Below are 18,364 nucleotides of genomic sequence, written 5' to 3'. Positions count from 1 at the left end.
CCCTTCTGTGGTCTCCTATCCTGCCAGCTCTAGTTTCCATCACTTAAATCTTCCTTCAGGGATTCAGAATACCACACTTACTTTCCCTCCTGCTGCAGGAGTCATTGTGGCCTTCTGCTCTTGCTAACACCTGGGGAAACATTCCCTGCTTCACCTCAAATTCATGATTGTTCCATTGTTTTTGTCATCAGTGGCCACAAATTTAGTTCCTTCTATGTAAAACATCAGGAGTGGGTTCCATTTTCCTGACTGGACCCTGTCTCAGTACAGTGACTTTTTGCATCTAAGGGCTGGCTCAGTTGGTAGAGCATGTGCCTCTTGATCTCAGGGCTATGAGTTCAAGCACCATGTTGGGTGTGGAGCCTACTTAAAAAAAAAAGTAAGTTGAATAAATAAAATAAAAATAAAGGCAGTGGTCAAATGGATCCTTTTAATTGATAGTTTCTATTCTTTAAGGTAGAAAGCATGGAATGGCATTTTGTAGAACTTCCATTCATCTATAGATGGTCAACAGCATTATTTTCAGGCAGGAGGATCAATAAACTATATAAAGCACAGATTGAACTAATCAAAATCAAGCATTAGCACTTTATTCCTGAAGAGCAATATTCTGGCATCTATCCTTCCATATGGAATGGTCAGTTGTGATATTTCTCTCTTTTCCCTGGACCCTAGGGATCACTTCTACTTTCATTATTAGAGTTCTTCCTAAATGAAACATATTAAACATCACTTTGTGACCCTTCCTTTGGACAAGCTTTCATGGTGGAGGCTATTTTCTTTGAGGAACCATATTAGCTTGCTTATAGCCACTGATCTATAAACAGAAACCATTTGGCTGAGTGTGGTTATAATCTGTATTATAGAAACCTTTTATGCTGGCTAGTCCACAGCTATTAGCTACTGATTCTGTTAGCACATCCACATCTAAGTTGAGTTACTAGAAAGTGTATTAGGTAGGTTTTGCTACAAAACCAACAGACTCTAAACTCCCTATCTCAAGATAACAACTGTTTATGGAGTCACAACTTAGTGGATTGAAGATTGGACTGGCCTTATCAGGGCAGTTATCTCTGCTTCCAGCCAGCCAGGTGACTGTTTCTAAGGGTTGTATGGCTCTCGGCAAGCTGGTGTATGTATGATGGCTTCATTGGATACAGCTGGGGCAACTGGGGCTTCTTGCCACATGGTCTTTCCTCGAATTCTCCAGGATTATTTGCATGGCAGCTCCGAGTTTTAAGAGTTGCAAATAGGAAAGACCCATTGTACAGTGTGCCTTTCTATTTCATTTATATCTTTCTGTGTACAGTGTGCCTATATCATGTTGCCAAAGTCACATTGAACAAAGCAAGTCAGATGGCCAGTCTCAATTCAAGGAGAGACAAGTAGATTCCATACCATCATGAGAAATGTGACAACTGTGACCATTATTATGAGCTACCAAAGAAAACATAAACAATTGGCCTGGTGATTTATTCAAGCAAGGCGAAAGAATGAGAACTGGCTTAAAGGGACTGTAAGAAAGAAGGGTATTTTCAAAGACAATAACATAGGGGAAGAAGGGGAATCTTTAGTGATTGAACTAGGGTTAGAAACTTTGGTTTGGAATGAAGTGTGACTATCAGTGAAAGAGAACAATCAAAACAAATATTTGGTGTCAATGGCAAAAAGAAATGGGTGCATGGAGAGAAGGTTCTTAATCATGGATTAGTCTGGGATGAGAGTCAAAGTGTAGTAAAAGATTTCTTGCCCTGCTAATTCTTAACCAGGAAGCCACATGAATTGAGACATTGTTCAAACCAAATGAAGGAAACAGATGAATTAGTCTACTTATATCATTTTATTTTATTTTATTTTAGAGAGAGGGAGTGCACATGCAAGGTAGAGGGGCAGAGGCAGAGGGGGAGAGAGAATCTCAACCATATACCCCTATGGAGCCCAACGCAGGGCTCGATCTCATGACCCTGAGATCATGATCTGAGCTGAAATCAAGTCGGATGCTTAGCTGACGGAGCCACCCAGGCACCCCAAGTTAGTCTCTTTAGAACTTTCATACCAGAAGGCTTACATCAATATTGTTCAATTAGACTTCAACTTTTGGGGGATAGGTAGAAAAGGAGACTTCATCTATCAAGGTCAAGCTTATCTTACGAAAATGCTCACACAGCATCATTGCAATTCTGCTTAGGTGGAAGTGGGACTGGCAAGGACTGAATCATGTCAAATTAAGTCATGACTTTCTGCCTTACTTTTTAAATCCCCTGCTTTATGAAAATATATAATTAAGAAAAATGCTCTAAAGTCTGGGGGCAGCCTGGGTGGCTCAGTGGGTTAAGCCTCTGCCTTCGGCTCAGGTCATGATTCTCGGGGTCCTGGGATCGAGCCCCGCATTGGGCTCTCTGCTCAGCAGGGAGCCTGCTTCCCTTCCTCTCTCTCTCTGCCTGCCTCTCTACCTACTTGTGATCTCTCTCTGTCAAGTAAATAAATAAAAATCTTAAAAAAAAATGTTCTAAGGTCTGTAGTTTAGCTTATTTTTTAAACTAAGTTACCTAGCAACCAGTGAAGAACATTGTTATGTATTTCAAGGCAAAATAATCATGTTAATTTAACAAACATCTGTTTTCTTATAAGAATAGACATGTTTTCATCAAGACCATTTGCATATATACTGTGCTTAGTGTCAATTATACTCCCTTTGCTTAAATTTTTCAGATCAACAGAATTCTGGCTTTCAGAGAGCCACTGTTTATTCAATGTAAAAACCCAATTGCGCTTTGATTATCTGGTGGCCTTTTGTCACAATAGTTGATGAACACATATTTTCCATATTATAAGAATGATATACTGTATTTTAAACAATAAAGTAAGCTAGAGAAAAATGTTATTAAGAAAATAACAACAACAATAATAATGTTATTATCCATTATTATAATAATAACTAAGCCTGGGTGGCTCAGTTGGTTAGGCATCCAATTCTTGGTTTCAGCTCAGGTCATGATCTCGGGACTTGAGATGGAGCCTGTGTCGGCCTCTGCACTTAGCGTGGAGTCAGCTTGAGATTCTCTCTCCACCTCTCCTGCCCCTCTCCCCTGCTTGTGTGTGCTCTTTCTCTCTAAAATAGATCAATAAAATCTTAATTCTAAAAAAAAGTCATAAGGAAGAACAAATACATTTATAGTACTATACTGTATTTACTGTAAAAAATATGTGTATAAGTGGATCTGCATAGTTCAAACCCATGTTGTTCAAGTGTCAGCTGTATTGTGAAAATAAGAACTTGCTGAAAGATAAATGCAAATGTTTGAACTACCTTTTATGCCCTGGTACTCAAACACTCAGCTCGTATAGCCAAATAGTTGTCATCATTTTGGACTTGATTTGCAACCATAAATCTAAATGTTAGCCATCAGTGTTTGTCACAAAATGTTATATTTTAAAATAATTATGCTTGGGGGGCACCTGGGTGGCTCAGTGGGTTAAGCCTCTGTCTTTGGCTCGGGTCGTGGTCTCAGGGTCCTGGGATCGAGCCCTGTATCGGGCTTTCTGCTCAGCGGGGAGCCTGCTTCTCTCTCTCTCTCTCTCTGCTGCCTCTCTGTCTACTTGTGATCTCTCTCTCTCTCTGTGTCAAATAAATAAAAATAAATCTTTTAAAAAAATTATGCTTGGATTCTGCTTGTCTTGGGAGAGAAAAGATTGTCAGAAAATGAAATGACATTAGTGACCACTTTTTCTTATAAATAGGAAAAGTATAAGATCTTCAAAAGTCACCATTATGGTTCTTTGTGGTATCTGCTCATACCCTTGTCAATAAAGGGAATGGAGCACTATATGTAGTTCTGAGTAGAGAATTTTAGTTAGAAAAAATGGCTTTCTAGAGATCTCATTATAAAAATATGAAAAGGATTCCCAGTCTCAAGAGTCAACTGCCAGTGAAGAATCTGAAATTTAAGGGTTGGGTTATGTGAAATATTCAATAGACATTTTGACAAAGACTTAACCTTCAATTTAGACTGCTTTGAGAAAAGACATGAAGGTTTTGGGTTTTGGTGTGTGTGTGTGTGTGTGTGTGTGTTTCTTGTTTTGTTTTGTTTTTGGTCATTATACATCTAGTAACTGAAGACATGTATCTTTAAGAAATGGAGTCCTATAAATGTTAATTTTTATTCAAATTATGATTCAGAATTTTAGTTTAGTAAATGTTCTTCTGCTAAATTAATACCAACTGCAAATAGTTGCTGGAGTCATAGCGATGAAGACCCACATTTCATCTTTCTTATCCACAGAACAGTTGGAGAACTGTAGCCATGGGGCAGTGGTGCCCTTTATAATTTGACAGCTCAGAATTAGGTATCCTTCCACACTCAGAGAGACTGGCAGTCTGGGGTAACCAACAAATTGTGCCTGTCATTAACCCAAATATATTATAACCAAAAAACAATGCTGTTTTTAACAGCTGCAGCTTGGGACTGACTTGAGAAGGCTTGTCTAACAATTTGTTTTTTTTTTTCTCATAGCTAAATTCCTTTACCTTGAAGTTAATGAACCTTCTAATGTGAAAAGATGAAAAATCTACTAGAAAACATAGGGTTAAAGTGACTTATTCTTGGGGAAAGCAGTTATTTTATGGGCATATAGAGGGCATCCCAAGGACAAACACCTTGAAAAATGCAAAGTCACCTTTTTTTTAATATTTATACCAACAGGAAGATAGTGTGGTAATGTTGAAAATGTATGGGTATTAGAATCAATTTCCAGCCTGGCTCTTTGACTAACTCTTTATTGACTTTGGGCAAGCTGGTAAACTGATTTGATCTTCCGTTGTCTCCTATGGAACATGAATATAGCAATGCCGATGTCATAGGGTTCTTTGGAGGATAAATGATATAATACCCGTAAAGTGCCGGCACATAGCAGTAAGTCCCATACTGGGGTGAGGTGCCCATCGTGACTTCATGGGAACTGTGCAATTAGATCAAAGCTGTTTCTCTGAATCTTTGTGTCAGTGAATTTGAAGGGCAGGAGTTTCTGGTCATTTGCTTAAAGGAAGCTGCTGCCTCTGCCAACCCTGAAGAGATTCCTTAATTCAGCCATCAGTTCCAATTACCTGCTCTCCCTGAAGATGTCAGAGTAGCAACTCTGGGATAGATCACTGCCTCTGTGTTTGAAAATCTCTGAGCTGTGACCACTGTTTTGCATTTGATCTTCTAATTGTTTTTCTGTTTCACTGGGCTCCTGTGAACATCCTACTTCTCCTCTGATCCTTTGTTCTTTTAGTTATTCACCTACCTCTGCTCTGCTCCTTCTGGGAGAATCTCTCATCATGTTTATCCTGACTTTTGCAGTTCCCACGTGCCTGCTCTCTGTTGTTACCCTACGAAAGTATTGGTCTGACTTTCTGGACCTCAAGGGGCCACTCCCAAGTACTTTGCCCTTGCAGGCCGTGTGCAAGCTTTGGCCCCTACCTTTGTCCAGAGTTGGCTTTACTCTTGTCAGCTTGACATATGTTCCTCAGCCTATGTGTGGTCCAAAACCCTCTTGTTAACTTGTGGCTCTCTCTGTGGGAATGATAGTAAATAATTAGAGTTCATACTGCTGATGTAAATTCAAAGTCAACTGCGTATTTTGTTTCCCCTTAGAAAACCAAAACTTTCCTCTCATAGTATTCTCACAGATTTTCTTGGAATACCTGTGAGGTAATGCTTTGAAATCAATTTTAATTATATATGAGATATAATTAAACAGAATTTTAAAATATAAAATGAAATATAAATCACATAAATATAATAAATTAAATAATATATACTTATATATAAAATTAAAATATAAAAAATCTGTAAAATTAATCACTCTCATTCCAAATACTAGTATAACCTGTTTTTAATTCTAATATTTTTTATATGCACATCTCAAGATTGTTTTATTTTCTACTTTGCTGCATCCTGCTTTTTCATTTTGCTATACAAGGATTGTAATCTCCATTTTTTATGCCTACACAATATTTTATAGTGTGAAGAAATCATATTTAATAATAATCTCCCTATTATTGGATATTTTATTTTCATTTTAAATACCATAATTAATATTATAAATGATATTTTCTTTGCATATAGATCCACCTAAAAAAGAGAGTAAAGGAATGTCACAGGAGTATATGGCAAAACATAAATCCAATTTGAGAAATTAAAAAATAAATTCTCTATCATTGCAGAATTCCATCAACTTGATTATGAGAGTGTAGATTCTGAATTTTTAAAAAACATTATATTTTTACATAATTTTAAGCCATCAAATTTAATTTAATACCCAAATGTCAGATGTTTAATACTTAGTCATGTTTTCATCATTGTTGAAAAAAAAAACACCCAAAATATTATACCAAGTTTCAAAGATCCCAGATATGGAAATTTGACAACCTGTGCCCACACCCCAGGACTGGTAGTAACAAACTGCATAGAGCTGCTGGGGGTCCAAGCTCAGAGCTTCTGAAAGAGGAGAGAGAGGAGCTCCTCGTGATGATGAGCTCATGCTCAAAGAATCCACATTCAGTCAATTAATGAAAGATAATCAAGAATAAAGAGAAAGTCCTTGCTAAGGTTTGTGGGTCCAGGGCAATGGCATCTGGAAGGGAAATAGAAATATTGGGAGTGGAAGTTAGCCCTCTATTGGATGCACAGTTGAATTCTTGGACATAAGGAAGGTGTTCTTCAAAGAGTCTTTGGCTATAAGGAGAAGGTAATTAAATTAACACTAGCCTGTAATAAACTCCTAGATTTCCGTGGTTCCACACGATAGCTGTTAATTTGTCATGCACATACAGACCAAGGGTTTCCTGGTTTTGGTGTGTAGAGTTGGGATTTTTTTTTAAAGATTTTATTTATTTATTTGACAGAGCGAGATCACAAGTAGGCAGAGAGGCAGGCAGAGAGAGAGACAGGGGGAAGCAGGCTCCCTGCTGAGCAGAGAGCCCGATGTGGGGCTTGATCCCAGGACCCCAAGACCATGACCTACCTGAGCTGAAGGCAGAGGCTTAAACACTGAGCCACCCAGGCGCCCCAGAGTTGGGATGTTCTGTTTCGTGGACTCACACAGAAACTCAGACTGATGGAAGCTCTGCCATTTTCATTAGGCAGCTTCTACATCCTGCTTAGTATGGGTTTCTAGCCAACCTGGGGAGACAAGGGATGGAAAATAGGGTAAGGAGTATTGTATGGGTGAAGCTTGGAGAAGAAGCATATCACTCCAGCTCACATTCCATTGTTGAGAACTAGTCTGCATGTCCTCACTTAACATGTAAGGAAAGAAGTCCCTTTGTGCTTGCTAGAGAATATTCTATGCTATGGAAGGTAGAGTACAAATTTTGCCAAACGGCAGCTTGAATGTAGTAAGTTCCCTGACAAGAGTTGGCTGTGGGGGAACTAGCAGTCATGAAGAAGTTGGAAGTGCATTCCTGGCCAGGTCAACTCTTCATAAAACTTGAGGAGTAGTTGCACAATCGTCAAATAGAGGGCTGGAGTATTATAACTTTTCTTGGAACAGACTAGATAATACCTCATTAATGAACAGGGAAGAAATTCAACGTAAGTTTATTTTATGGAAACAAATTAGTTTCTGTGTGACATTAATGCATTTAAAAAACAAAGAGTAGTCCCTCTTACTATGCATGGGCAAAATTCTTTGAAATAATGGTATGTTTGTTTTGGGGGAATATGGTTTCGAATGTAATTCATAGATAACATGTTATTGATTATAATAACGATGCCTTATAATGTGTAACACATTGTGCTTTTGCAAATGCTTTCTCATACCATTAATCCTCACAGTAATCCTAGGAGAGAGGCTGGGTAGGTCAGGATGTGATCCTTGCATCAAAAAGGAGGAAACTCAGGATCATCTAGTAAGTGTTGGGACTGGGAATGTAGTCTCGGATTTCTGACTCCAGGCTCTATCCTCTGGGCTCTGAAATCCTTCACAATTTAACTTTACCTTTCTTCATCTCTCTTTTATCTTTTTATTTTTTATCTTTTCTTTTCTATCTTTAACTTTCTTCTTGGAAGGTTTAGGAGCTAAAGAACATCAACTCAGATCAGCCTCCCTGCTTGTAAGAAGTTTAACTTCGGAGTCATCCGTTTTGGGTGAATGTTTCACACATTTCACATACCTCTTGAGGAGCAACTTCAATCATAGGAATAGGTTTTATAAGGAAACAGACTGTAAAATTTGGTTTATGGGCTTGAACTTAAAATAACAGCCTAGTTAGAATTTTTGGTTTTTCTCTGCTTGTACTTGCATATAGATACAATATAAAATCCTATAGTGAGCAATCTTTGTTTTTGGTTTCTTTTTTCCACCTTTTTCTCCATTTTATTTAATGCAGTACAATAATTTGTAAGGGATGCAAATGGTATTCTTAGAGATCTCTCAATTGGGGCTCATTTAAAAATGAAAGAATTTCAAGATGAAATCGGGCGGTTTTTAAGGTGACTGTTAATGTGGTGGCTTCTAAAGTCTTGATACCCTCTTAGTGGTCGGGAGCCTGACTAATGTGGTGGTTTCAGTCTGTCAGCAGTTTTCCTTTGCTTTGTGACAAAGCGGCATAGTAGCGACCACAGCGACTGTTGGGCTTGTGTTATGTGGCTCGAGCCCCTACCCGTGGTGATGTGGAGCTATAGCATGTCCCTGCAGGAGGAGAAACCACCTGCTGGAAGCTGATGAATAATTGGGTCTGATTGTAATATAACGTGGCTCCATCGAGTCATTTTTTTTTATTTACTCATTTTTTATTTTTTCATCAAAGTGTCTTTAGAGAAAAGCACGCTAGATGACAGATCTCACCATGTGTCACATTTGTTTGCGTATTTTATCATCATTTGTCATCGTTGGGAAGCATTTCCAGTATTTATGAAAATAGAATATATTCTAGTAAAGCTCAAAAAAATCTTCCAAATAGTGTTGCGTTTGCTTAGAGCTATATTAAAAAAGGAAAGAAAGATGTCAAGAGAACAAATATTTTGAAAAGTATCCTTTTTTTCTCCCCCAGAAATCTTACTCCTGCTGCCTCCTGAGGTCTGGCTGGATGTATTATAACCCCCAGGGTGATGCATTTGTATTTCCATTACTTTCCACTGTGGCTTTTTAGCACAGCAGGAAGTGTGTTCTCTCTCAGCTTCCAAGTTCTGTGTTTTCAGTCTAAGTAAATGCAAACCACTCCTTCTTCATTTCTTTCTAAATAAAGAAATGTGCTTTATTTTTTAATTTGGAAAAAAAAAAAAACCTTTGAAATAGATGCCTACCTTTATCACTCATCATTTAAAGGATTTAAAACATGGGAATGAATGGTTTGCAAAGGGCATTTTCAAATCAGTATTTTATGGGCCTGGTGTGTTTTTCTTGGTAGCAAGAAACATTTAGGAGATAAGGGGAAATAGTGTATAAACCATAAGCCTTTTCTGCCTTTCCCTTATGAAGAATAGCATCCTCTTTACAAGAAAATACAGTTTAAAGTGTTAGAAATAAAAGCAGTTCTATCTGTGAGCAGGGTTCATCTGTACCAAGGGTTCTTGAATACTAGCACACATCAGAATCACCTGGAGGTCTGGTTAAAACTCAAATCACTGATCCCACTTCCGGGCTTTCTGAGTCAGTAGATCTGGGTTGAGGACTGAGAATTTGCATTTCTAACAAGTTCCTAGATGATTCTGATGATGTTGATCCTGGATCATACCTCATGAAACTTTGGTTTACACTAAGAGTTTCCCTCAAGCCTATTCCTCACCACTTATTACTGGCATGTGATTGGAGATACCCAATTCAGAAGCCCAGAAACTGAAATGCTAAGACATAGACATGTTTATTCTCTCTTCACTTCATGTTTCATGGGCACTATTTTCTTTTTTTTTTTTTTTTTAAGATTTTATTTATTTTTTTTTTAAGATTATTTATTTATTTATTTGTCAGTGATGGAGAGAGAGCGAGCAAGCACAGGCAGACAGAGATTTTATTTATTTATTTGACATATAGAGATCACAAGTAGACAGAGAGGCAGGCAGGGAGAGAGGAGGAAGCAGGCCCCCTGCCGAGCAGAGAGCCTGATGTGGGGCTCGAACCAGGACTCTGGGGTGACTGAGCCGAAGGCAGAGGCTTTAACCCACTGAGCCACCCAGGCGCCCCATCATGGGCACTCTTTTACTTAAGCATTTCCTGCCACTTGATTTGGTCTTTGAAAGGGTGGTTGCTAGTATTTACCTTGAATTCATTTGCATTTTCAATTTACATCAATTACAGACTGAGATAAAAGAATCTCAAGGAGCATGACTTATTTCTCTCTAGAAAAATGTGAGTACTCAAAGTCCTCCTAACTGATTTCCTAAAATACTTCTTGGTACAGTTTAATATGCAGATTTTAGCTCATGTTGTCACCTGCATTATTACAATTTTGCAAGCTGTTAGGATGCATTCCCCATAGAACATTCTATAAATGCCAGATGTTGTAGCAGTCAGATAAAGGAGGTTTTTCACCGTATTTTGACATGGATGTCAGATACAATGGAAATAACTGTAGAGGCTAGAATTAAGCAAAGCTTGTAAATGAAATATTACCTTTGTTTGGGCTGAGAGTGTGGATTTGAGCCAGAAAATCTGGGTCCTGTGCAACATTTACTGTTGTAACATGGGGAAAACACTTCTCTGTTTCAAGATCCTCATCTCTCAAATGGAATGATAGTATCCTCTTAGGGAGTTTTGAGGATTGAGTGAGTTAAGTCATTTTACATGTTTAAAACAGTGCTTTATTCTCAACACTATTACTAATAGACATCATCTTGGAGAAAGAATTCTGCATAGCCCACCCCTCCCCTTTTTGTCATACTGCTGCTAGTAGTGGAAATGCAATTGAAGTCAAGTGAAATAAAATTTAAATTAAAACCAAAATTGGGTGCCTAGTTACCTTAGTTTGTAGCGCATGCAGCTTTTATTCTCAGGGTCATGAGTTCAAGCCCTTTGTTGGGTTGGAACACACACACACACACACACATACACACACACACATACACGTTAATACCAGAATCATGCTACATAATCTTAATATTCAAGTCCTTTTTCAAAAATTTACAAAATGTCATATAATCTGTAGAAGAAAAGATCATTAAAAATAGGCACTGTGCATTTAAGACAGGGTAGATGGTTCTTCATTATATATTTACTTTCTGGGCTAGTGTTTGATAGATTGTCCAAACCAAAAATGAAATTGCTCAGGATGATTAATACCTAAGGTTAGGGGAGAAAAATGGACTCGAGAGACAAAGTATTCTTTACATTTGGAGTAGGAAAGATTAGAGAGCAATACATATGGCCTCAAGTGAATGGTGAGGAGTCTTCACAAGAGTGTGGGAAGTGATGATTTGGACAAAGAGTCCAGGAGCTGGAATGCCACTCCATGGTTGAGGTGGGGGAAAGACTAGGCAGACATCATTATGGAGAAGACCTAGTAGTTTCTCAAAATTGGCTAACCTGTTCCCTCCGCCTGCCTTCTTTCCCTCCTCAAGGACAAACTCTGTGCCTTTTACTTTTTAGTGTTGCTTACAATACCCAGCGGAGCACTGCTCAGTCAGTGTTGGCCAGTTTGATTTGATCATGGGTGCCATGGTTCATATTATGGCCTTGGTTATTTTTTTCTATAAAGAAACCACAGGTGAAAGAAGTCGGAACATACTGGAGTTCACACAATAAGCCCTATCCATTCTTTTCCTATCAGCTTACCTCGAGGTCGTTATCTGTTCATCCTATCCACAGTGTGAAAATAAAGAGATTTCATTATAGTCCACAATAATAATTTGTGGCTATAAATGTAAACAGATATATGCAGTTGTAAGTGAAAATATCAATATAATTTTCAGTCCCAGTAAAATCTGAAATTTGAATTAAGGGGTACATTTTACAGCTACATATCGAGGAAATGTATCACTGGGATGCGTAGGATTCCATGTGCCAGATTTGAAAATATTGATGGTGATTACTTGTTCCATCTGGCTTACAGCCACAATAAATACCGTGGACAGCTTAGGTGTATTCTTAGTCAGGAAGTTCTCTCTCAAAGAACTGGGAAAGTTAAACGCAGTATTAATATAAAGTGACATTTATGCATGTATTTGAAACTTATTCATGTTTACTTAAGACTGGTAATCCCTTCACAGGGAATATATTATTGTTAATACATGTGACAAGGATTAAAATTTTAATATATTGGCCAGCACTAAGAAGTTTTCTCCTAAAATCAAAACTTTTTTTAAAAAAAATTAAATAAATATTTATATTTTCTTAAAAAAAAAAAAATGAAGGCATTTTTAGAATTCTTTTATATTTGCCTATCAAGGCCACTACACACAACTGTGCGACTCTGAGTGTGTCATTTATATGGGTGACGTAAAGATGGCTATAAAGGCTATAAGCCTGGCTATTTTTGGAGTCCAAGTAGGAGACTACTAATACTATAATTTTCTTGAGGTTTCCTTCTGCTTCTGATTTTCACTGTATTTTAGTCTGACTTCTTTTTTGTGTTTATCTAGCATCTATATTTTATTTTAAATGATCTCATCAAACATTTGGTAACCTCTAACTCTTTCTATGAAGAGAGACAGTATAAAGCTGTGCTCTTACAAACACACAATTCTTATTGTCCTCTAGAATTCATTATAGGCTATCCACAGGCCAGCTGGTTGATTGATGGGTCACCTTGAACTTGAATGTCTCTTGGTCTCAGGGATGACCACTGTTGTCAGAGAAAGATTTCCATTTCTGGCTGGATTGAGGGTGGGGGGTATATAATCCTGCATTTCTGAAAAGGGGGAAGACAGTTGCTGAAGTCGCAACATCAGGATGCATAATTTCATTTAACCTTCTGTTTTCATTCCTATGCCCCCACCCTCCTGTCTGCCTAGAAGCTCAAATCTGGCATTTCCCTGGCCTACATTTACTGGCTCTGCAGAGCATGATGGGGAGGCAAGTAGTCCTACATCTCTTGACTCTGATTCACCCCACCTTCTGTTTGGTCTGATGCCCGCACTTCCTGCACTCCACTGGAGTTCTCTGGGAAAATCTGTTGACATTGCTCTGCTATCTCCCTCGGCAGGCTCCTGTGGGTTTACTCTTTCTTTATTCCTCTTTGCTAAATCATTTATCATTCTTTCATCTGTTTTCCATATTCATGTATTGTGGTCATGGGAAATAGAGTTTGAGTTTTGTTTTCTTCCTCTTGCTGTATTGAAGAGATTTTCTAGAAAATACAGGGCAGAAAAGTATTTTCTGTCCATCTGGAAAGTTGAAGTCTTCCTCTAGCCTCTTAAGTAAGCTCCTTTTGTGCGAGTTTTCTCTGATCTCCACCAGCCTTTCTAGCTGCACCAGAGCTACAGTTTAGAAATATGAGGCCCCCTGGGTGGCTCAGTGGGTTAAAGCCTCTGCCTTCAGCTCAGATCATGATCCCAGGGTCCTGGATCGAATCCCACATCAGGCTCTCTGCTCAGCAGGGAGCCTGCTTCCCCTACCCTCTCTCTGCCTGCCTCTTTCCCTACTCGTGATCTCTGTCAAACAAATAAATAAAATCTTTAAAAAAAAAAAGAAATAGCCATAACTGTCACGTTTATAGTCCCTACATATAAATAAGCTAAAGTTCACCTAAAAGCATTGATGCAGCTATCAACTTTATATATATATAACCGCTCCCCTCACACATTGAGTCCTAGTCTCTTACCCCTAATCTTTCCATATGCCTCTTCCCCATGCTCCGACCAAATGGAATTATTCTATATTCAGTGAATTCAGTATGCTGTTTCATACCTCTGACCTGTATCTGCTGATGGAATATGCTTTCCCCTTTTTTCTGCTTAATAAAGCCCATCTTTTTATGTGTTTTTGTTCCCTGTGCCTGAAAAGACATATCCATAAATATGTTGTTAAGGACAATGGTGCAGAGATTATTGTCAGTGCTTTCTTCCAGGAGTTTTATGGTTTCAGGTCTCACTGTTAGGTGTCTAAACCATTTTGAAAAGCTGTTATTTTTTGCATATGATGTCAGAAGGTGGTTCACTTTCCTTGTTCTGCATGTAGCTGTCCAGTTTTCCCAGCACCATTTATTAAAGAGACTGCCTTTTCGCCATTGTATATTCCTACCTCCTTTGACATAAGTTAATTGACCATATAAACATGAGTGTATTTTGTTGTCTTGATCTATGTGTATTATTTTGTCCTAGTACCGTATTGTTTTGATGACCATAGTTTTGTAGCATATCTTGAAATCTGGAATTGGGATCCTCTAGCTTTGTACTTCTTTCTCAAGATTGCTTTGGCTTTTTAGGGTATTTTGTGGTCCTATACAAATTTAGGATTATCGAATTTAGTTGTATGAAAAATACTATTGGTATTTTGATACGGATTACCCTGAATCCGTAGATTGCTTTGGGTAGCAAAGGCATTTTAACAATACTAATTCTTCCAGTTGATGAGCATGGTATATTGTTCCATTTGTTTGTGTCTTCTTCAATTTATTTGCAGTTTTCAGAGTATAAGTCTTTCATCTCCTTGGTTAAATTTATTCTTAGATATTTTATTCCTTTCATTGCAGTTATACATAATAATGAGAAACTCCATAAAAACCCAGCATTTTCCTTGATGTAAAAATGAAATAAACCAGCTGAGTTCAACGATTTACGTGATAAATCTTTTTTTGTTTGTTTGTTTTTTGAGTTTCCTAATGATTTGGTTCACTTTTTATTTGACACCAGAGAAATTCCTACCTCACAAAGTAATTGACGGAGAGGTCTTGAGGTATTAGAGAGAGAGAGTTTTGATGAAGTTTTGTAGGCTATCTCTGCTTTGAGCAGGGAGTGGTCCTATCCAAATTTAGGATGAATTTAGGGAAAAATACGGTATCCCCTGGACTAGATTGCTTTGAGTATCGGGGCACCTGTTGATGAGCCGAAGTTCCATTTGTTTGTGTTCTTCTTCAATTTATTTGCAGTTTTCAGCTTAACCCACATCTCCTTGGTTAAATTTATCTTAAATACCCATTGCAGTTATACACCCTAAAAAACCCAGTGATAAATCTTTTAAAAATGAAATAAACCATGAGTTCATTGTGACCATATATTGTGAGTCAGTGACCACCAAAAACAATGAATGAGTTCCCTTCTTAGTAATACCACATAGTCTTCAGTATTGAGATGTCTGTAAGGATCATGAGATTAGACTCCATGGATCTCTTGTTCATACCAGTTCTGTAACAGCATCTAAAGTTTCAGTCTGTGATTGACTTTTTATCAAAAGAGAATGTTTCATGTCTAAATTCCATGTTGTAATTTCTCAACCCCCTTTATCCAGTATTGCATACATTCATGAATTTTTGAGTCCTAAAACTGAGATGTGCAAAATTACAGCTTTTAAAAATAATAAATGTATAAATTTACCTCTACTACTCTTTATGTACAGTAGCAGAAAATTTATTGCTCCCAGTGCAAAATAATTCAGTCGCTTCTGATTTGAAGTTCAGTCTTCGAGGAAAACCTTCAATTCAGTTCCAGATTCTTCACCTTCCTTTGTTCATCTTTTCTCCCTGGAATGATTGGTTCTGGGAGGGTTGGTAAGCATGGTTTCTAGTTATCATGGCGCCAGGATGGGACATCTTGCCATGGATACTAGTACCCACCAACACCCGTCTGGTGAGTGCTGAAACTTACAATCCCTGTCAGACTTGCATTGTAACTGTACTCACATCTCCCCCCACCTCTTCTAACTACTTTCCTGTATTAGAACTATGCATCCTTCCTGTCTTATTCCAAGTGCTCTCTAGGATAACTAGCTTCCTCTTTGATAATTCCATATGGTTCTCAGGACTTTAGAAATAAAATGGATGCTTTTCTATATTGTTTTGGTAGACCTTGTCTACCAAAGTCCCTTCTCAGGTCCAAATGATACTATGAAACTCAGCCGAGACAGTTGGCCTATTAGGTAAGCTCTCAGGACCTTGCCTTCCTTCAATTCTCTTACCACTATAAGTTTTCATCTTTGTGGGAAAAATACTTATGTCACAGTTACACTTCCCTAATCTACCATTTATTTGTCAATTTTATGTACTTAGTCTTACATAGCTTTTGAAGATATAGAAGCCTAGTTATTGCCGTTGAATTCATTGGTTTTCAACACAATTTCTGTTGTGGGTTAAAACATCTTATATGACTTCTCAAAGCCAATAGTTTGAAAATATCAGAGAGCAGTGCTTTGTAGGAATATATAGCTGCTGCTTGAATGTTGGGGAAAAAACTAGTTGTGTAAGTAGGTGCAGGAATAAATCTAGCTCAGCTAACATTTAAAAATCAATTGATGATATTTATAATATTTTCAATCAGGTTATAATTTTGTGTCTTTCTATTAAAGTAGACTCTTAAATGAGGTCTTTTTTTCCTTTAGTCTACTTTATAATTTCTGATCATTTAACACTCATTAAAAATATTGTATTTCTTTGAAACATTTATATACCTAAGAGTAGTGCATGTAATAACAAAAAGTCATAATTACTTTTCTATAACTGTTAGGTTACTTATAATATACTCATCAAATACCAAATTAAATATTGGTGTAAAACTTCAGGGGCAGTTTGCTGTGATATACAAAGGCTATGTGTCACATTATAGTAAAAAAAATAATACTTTAAACAAATGCTTAGGACTCTGTGGAGAATCAAAGTAGATGTTCTTCTGCTGTTTTTTTTTGCTGTGACAAGTTCACTGGACAGAAGCCATATGGGCACATTTATTTCCTTCTATTTGAACCAATTACCTTATAATGAGAAATAAGCACTGTAGGAGAAATATTATAAAAGCAAATGACTAAACTAAGAGATCATTAGGTCTTGCAGCAGTTTTCCTTAGTTAGGTTAACTATATTTGGGCAGGTAACTAGGATTTAAGGATTTGAAAATTATAATAGCTCATAATATTAATAATCTCATTATAATATAGTATATATTAAAATAGAGAATAATAATATTCAGCATTTGACAAATACTTGTTAAGTGAAAGGCTGTGTTCCAAAAGTATAAATTAATCCAATCCACACAATAATCCCATTAGTGGGTAATACTATGATTACCATTTTACAGATGACAAAAGCTCTGACACTGAGAGAAAATGATGTTCAGTCAGTGCCCACATGAACATTACGTGACAGAGCGGAAATTCCAACAATATAGAACGTTCCTCAAAGGATACATATATTGCATAATAGATCCTAAAATTCATGCTGATTAATATGAGATATAAATTATGCCACCATACCTTTGATTTTTATCATATTTAATTACGTTAAATGAATATATATATATATATATATATATATATATATATGATTTTACCTGAACTTCTAAGTATCGTTTGGTAAGTCTAATCTCATTAATTTTTCAGAATTTCCTAAAATATATTTACCATATGAGATGACATTTATATTTACAATAATGGAGTTAAAAAGGTGAGGAAAACTGGCTTCAGATGTTTAGAGATAAATTTTATTTAAAGAGATAAATTTTATTTAAAGCTTCAGCCAGGCCTTGATGACTAAATATTAATTTATGATTAATTTGATATTGTGCCCAATTATATCAATTTGTTCACTAAAAACCTATAGTTGTTACTTTATAGCATAATCCTACAGAAATCATTACCACTCATTTTGTAGCTCATTTCAAGTGAGGCCAAGGGATTACATATTGTGATTTATGAACCAAAGGCAGCCTGGAGTTCAGATAAAAAATATGGACATGATTTTACCATTCTGTTGTATGTATGTATTTATTTATTTATTTATTTTAATTTTTTATTTTTTTATAAACATGTATTTTTATCCCCAGGGATACAGGTCTGTGAATGGCCAGGTTTACACACTTCACAGCACTCACCAAAGCACATACCCTCCCCAATGTCCATAACCCCACCCCCCCTTCTCCCAACCCCCCACCCCCCAGCAACCCTCAGTTTGTTTTGTAAGATTAGGAGTCACTTATGGTTTGTCTCCCTCCCAATCCCATCTTGTTTCTTTGATATGAGGAAGTGGTGATGCAACATGGGGGCTGTTGTATTTATTTTAAGAGTTGATTCTAATATAACAGTTGACAAGGTTGTTTGTATCCTCTTTTATCAGAGTTGTACAATAATTTTACTGGTGAGTTTTGCATATATTTATATACTCTGTGCCCTTTGCTTGAAGACTATCTTCATTAGATATACCTCATGTTTCAACCACTTTTTTCTCCAATTTTTTATATATATATATATATATATATATATATATATGGTTTTCAACAACAAAAACAAGTTTAAATATGATA

General features: G+C 37.0%; 1 protein-coding gene across 7 annotated transcripts in view; it reads left to right on the top strand.

The window, feature by feature from the left end:
- NAV3 (neuron navigator 3) overlaps positions 1–18,364 on the top strand; it is a 597,791-nt gene that overhangs the window by 308,189 nt on the left and 271,238 nt on the right. The gene's annotated exons all lie outside the window — the stretch shown is intronic.

The sequence above is a fragment of the Mustela putorius genome, unplaced genomic scaffold (assembly GCF_011764305.1).
Source record: "Mustela putorius furo isolate JIRA1106 unplaced genomic scaffold, ASM1176430v1.1 tig00003911_pilon_pilon_pilon, whole genome shotgun sequence".
NCBI classification, from domain to species: domain Eukaryota; kingdom Metazoa; phylum Chordata; class Mammalia; order Carnivora; family Mustelidae; genus Mustela; species Mustela putorius.
The sequence above is the reverse complement of the archived record's forward strand: the minus strand, read 5'-3'. Positions and strand labels throughout refer to the sequence as shown.